This window comes from Rhipicephalus microplus, unplaced genomic scaffold (genome assembly GCF_043290135.1).
Source record: "Rhipicephalus microplus isolate Deutch F79 unplaced genomic scaffold, USDA_Rmic scaffold_200, whole genome shotgun sequence".
Taxonomy (NCBI): domain Eukaryota; kingdom Metazoa; phylum Arthropoda; class Arachnida; order Ixodida; family Ixodidae; genus Rhipicephalus; species Rhipicephalus microplus.
The window spans coordinates 252,501-257,500 of NW_027464771.1; positions in this window are offsets into that span (position 1 = coordinate 252,501).

Here is a 5,000-nt window from a genome sequence, read left to right on the forward strand (position 1 = left end):
TGTGTTCTGGAAGTTTATATTTTTTCACTGTTTGGATTTGGTTATCTTTGTTTAGTATTATAAATGCCGCTCCTGTTTCTTTTTCTTTCTTTGATCCGTCTGTGTATATTTTGAAGTCTGCTTCTTCCTCTGTTGTTCCAAAGGGTATGCTAACTTTATTTGCTGGATGATCTTGCCATTGGTCGTGTTTCTTCATTATTTCGTTTTCGGTGTATACTTTCTGTTGCCATGTGAAGTTCTTTCCTTTCTTAAGTATGTAGTGTAATTCGTTTTCTTTTTCGATTGTCAAATGGAGAGGTGGAATGTTTGCTAATATGTTGAGTGAAAGATTTGATGTTGTTTTGAATGATTTAGTTATTAATAATAAAGGTAATCTTTGGATTGATTTCAGTTTTTTAATAAAAATGGTTTTTCGGCTATACCATGCTGGGGAGGCGTATGTAACCATTCGTTCTATACCCCTTTTATATATTAACTGTAGTGTGTTTCTATTTGTATGTTTGTCGTCTTTTATTGTACGACTTAAATTATACGTGACTTCGTCTACTTTTCTTTTTAAGTATTTTAGATGTGGGAGGAATGTTAGTTTTGTGTCCAAGACCACCCCTAGAATTTTCATTTCGTTAACCATTTTGATTTTATCCTGTCCGATTTTTATTTGGGGTTGATGGCTAATGTACTGCTTTCCGATTATCATATATTCCGATTTTTCCTTATTCAGGGTTATTCCGTTTTGATGTGCCCACTGATTTATTAGTGTTAGTGCCTTCGTAGCTTTTTCCTCCACCTCTTTTCTTGAGCGGAACTTTATGTGTAACACCACGTCGTCCGCAAAGGCTTGGATGTGTACTCCTTCTTGAAGCTGAGTTTCTAATAGGTCGCCTATTGTTATATTCCAACAGAGTGGGCTTAAAGGTGACCCCTGTGGGGAACCTGAAGTTAGTGTTTTCTTAATTTTTACTCCATCTGTTTCATAGATTATTTTCCTGTTCCGTAGAATATTGTCCGCCAGTTTTATTAGGTTGTTGGGACACTTATATTCCTCTAATTTCTGAATAACTGCTTCGGGTTTTATAGAATTGAATGCGTTTTTAATATCTAGTGCTATTAGCATGCTGTTTAGCTTATCAATTTTCGCTTGGTTTATTCGTTTGATTATTTCTTCCAATGCCGTGGTTGTTGATGTCCCATGGGTAAATCCAAATTGTTTTTTGTTAAAATGGTGATTTTTAAACAAGAAATAATAGATTCTATCTTTTATGAGCTTTTCTAATATTTTTCCCAAAATCGAGTTAATAGCTATTGGGCGATATTTGTTTTCCTCGGATTTGTCCTCTCCGTTCCCTTTTGGAATCAATATAATTTTAGATTCTTTCCATCTTTGAGGAAAATGTCCGTGCTTTAAGCATGCATTAAAAAGATTGACAAAGAAAGTCTTATGCCTTTCATACATCACTTGTATGAGGTTAGTTTTTAGGTTGTCTGGTCCGGGGGTTACATCTTTCCTCAGATTTTTTACTATCTGCGTTACTTCAATCTCTGTAAATGGGAGGTCATCACTGGGTAAATTTCTTTCTCTCATTTCTGCTCCCGATGTCCAATTTCCTCCCTGTTTGTTATTGTTTATTGTGCCGTTGCTTGATTGTATTTGACTGTGTCCTGGCTCGTCATTTTCCATGCAGTTAGGGTATAAATTTCCTAGAATGTGTTCTATTGTTTCCTGAAGAGTCTTTGTGACTTCTCCATTTTCTTTTGTGATGCTTCTAAACATAACCTTGGTTTTCATCTTATTTCGTGCAATTTTATACGGTAGGATGAATGGATTTTTTGTAGCCTTAGTACATAGAGTTTTCCAACTGTTGTTTTTAGCCTGTTCTATCATGTTGTTATACGTGTCATGTTCTTTATAGTATTCCTTTTTGTATTGTTCTCTGATATCCCCTTTCGCCTTTTGATACCTCCTTCGTAGTGCTCTGACTCTCTTCCTTTCAATTTCTAGGTCTCTTGACCACCAAGTATTCGGTTTTTGTTTAGAAGGTTTTTTCTTTTTACTGAATTCCTTCTTAAGTTTCTCGATTTTCTCGTGTAGCGTATTCACTATTTCTTCAATACTTTCCTTCGTGTTTATTTTCCCCTGGACTTCCTCAAACCAGGGATCAATTTGCAACTTTTCCATGACTTTTGTTTGCCCTTTTAACGTTAGGCCATATTCCTCTGGAAGTTCTTCATTTTTAATAACAACTTTAATGTATCTGTGATCGCTGTGATTATAGGTTTTAAGTACTTCCCAGCTTTTAATATCCTGGTTTAGGTTTGCGTCACATATGGTGAGGTCAATCCAACCCCTCGCCCTACTTGTTTTAAATGTCGGAGGTGATTCTTTGGCATTTAATAATGTCAGGTTGTGTAATACTGTGAATTCTAATACTTTTTCACCTTTCTCATCCGTCTCCGTGCTTCCCCAAATTTGATGTTTTGAGTTGAAGTCACCCATTATTATCGTGTTAATGTCTATAAATTTCTGTAAAATGTTTCCTATTGCTGACATTGCCAGCTCGACGTTTTCATTCGGAGGACAGTAGCAGTTGATAATTAACAATTCTCTTTCACCTTTATTTATCTTGACTGCTATTAGTTTTTGTTCTATAATAATTGGGAAAGCGGTTATATTTTCTTTGTGTATTATGATGGCTGTCTTCGGGTCTTTGTTGTTGGCTATAACTTTATGCTTTAGCGGAAACCCTATGATTTTGTTGTTGAGCGAATATGGTTCTTGGAGTACAGATATGTCGAATTCTTTTTCTTGTTGAAAATTGTTTAGTGACTGATTTGCCTTAAATGCCCTGCCTAAATTTACCTGTATTATTTGTATTTCAGTGCTATTCGCCATTGTGCCTGTGTGTTGGGTACTCTTAGTTTAGTCTAGCTAGAATTTTGCCTTTCTCGGCCTGTACCTTTGTTATGTATACCGGGCATTCCCTGGACATCATAGAATGATCTGTCTCCGTGCGACCCTCAGTCTCGCAGATGTTGCAGTGCGATTCTGCTTCACATTCTCTTTGGTAGTGACCTCGTTGGCCACAGTTAATGCAGCGCTGGGGGCCATCGCAATCGGGAGCAATGTGGCCGTGCATGGCGCATCTTGTGCATCTGGGCCAAAAGATGTCGTCAAAGATCGGGCATCGTGACCAGCCGATGTTCAGTGCAGTTCGGCTTCCGATTGCTTTGTTTGCACTTCGATTTAGGGCGAGAATCACTGTCTTGCCTCTCTTGCCCGGCCATGTCTTCTTTATTGTTATGTCTTCTGGCGAGCACACCAAACGGTTTTGCCTGACGATTCGGGCTGGGAGATTGACCTCGTCAATTTCATCCTCGAGTCCAATTATTTTCTTATGGATCCTGTTCTCCTTTGGGAGCTTGGCTTCAACATTTCTCAGTTCTCTGTCCTTCTGAATGAACTGGAGAATCTTAGCTGAGTCTTCTTTTGACTTCGTCATCACGACAATTCCCTCTCTCCCTGGCCGAATTGTTGCTTCTTGGATTCCCAGGTCGAGGGGATCCACCCGCTGCCTCAGAAGCGATGCGACCTCTTTTTTCTCCATTGTTCCGGAAGATACCACCAGAGCATAGGTTGGTCGGCTCTCGGTTGCGGGAGTGTTGCTCTGTGTTGGCTCTTCCCTTTGTTCGAGTGGTTCTTCTTGTCTTCTTTTCTCCAATTCTTCGATCCTGCCTTTTTGGAACGCAATCTGTTGGGCCTGTTCCATTACCAGGTTTTTCAATTTAGCTTGTTCGGAGATTATCGCTTCAATCTGCTGGGCTACCGCCTCGTCGCCGCCCGTCAATGTAGAGATTTTAATGAGAGCCCTCATAGTATTCTTGTCTGCTTTGGAAAGTCTAGACAAAACTGTACCCTTTTCTCCGCGGCTGGTTGGGAGTGACGATTGTGAATTTCTGTCTTCGTCCCAGTTGTCTAGCGCTCCTTCGTTAGCAGCCGTTTGTGTTTGAGGGTGGATCTCTCCTCCTTCAGCTTCTTCGGTTTCGGTTCCTCGGCTGCCTCCCTCTACCTGGTCATTCTCGGTTGGGCTCCACCAATCTGTTTCAAGAGAAGCTTTGGCGGGCATCGCTCCTTGTGGTTCTTCTTTCTTTGCCTTCTCTTCTTTGTTGGTCACTTGTTTTTGTTCCACCCTCTTGGTCTTCTTCTTCTGTATCTTGTCTGTCTTCGCCCCTTGCGTGGGGTCTGTAATTGCAGAGTCGTCATTGCTTCCTGTGTTTTTTAGGACCTTTGACATAGGCCCCACTGCTGGGTTTGCCGTTTGTAGAGGTCCTCTTCCCTCCAGTCCTTGTTTCTGGGTTTCCGTTCTCATCCCCTTGGGTTTCAACATCTTCTCCTAATCTCCACGCTGTGTTCCAAGAGAAGGGTTTGTGCCTTCGAAGCCGTTGTTTGCCGTCTGGAAGAAAGTTACTCCTTTTTAACTTGTTCTGGTATCGCCAGAGATGTTCCTCAACCTTGGTAGTAGAGGTTGCCGGTTTTAGGTGTTCTTGGCAGCGTAGAGGCGCCGCACTTTTCCTGTCTCTGTTGGCGTTTTCCGCTAAACAGATAGATACCAGTTTTGTCTCTCTACGGGGATTCGTTCCGGAGTTATTCTACCTTTGGCGTGAAGTGTTCAATCAAAGATGGCCGCCTCTCATTTTGACGGGAATCCGAACTCAGAACAGTCGGAAAATGTCAATTTCCTGTCGTTTCGCCCCAGAACTACTAGCAAAAGCGTGTATCTAGTCTTCAAGCACTTCCAGAACTGCCGGCTCCAGAAAAGAACCGAAACCAGCCTCGGATTTGCTGTTTTTGTCTAACTGTAGAAAATGGTCAGGAAAGTTGAAATTCCTTGTTCTTTTGTGGCCCTCTTGAACTGAGAAGAATAATTCTGCTGTTCTGTGGCACCAGGACTTGGTTCCGAGCGTTTTCAGCAAGAATTTCCTAGTTCCGCCAAATTTGGTTTAAT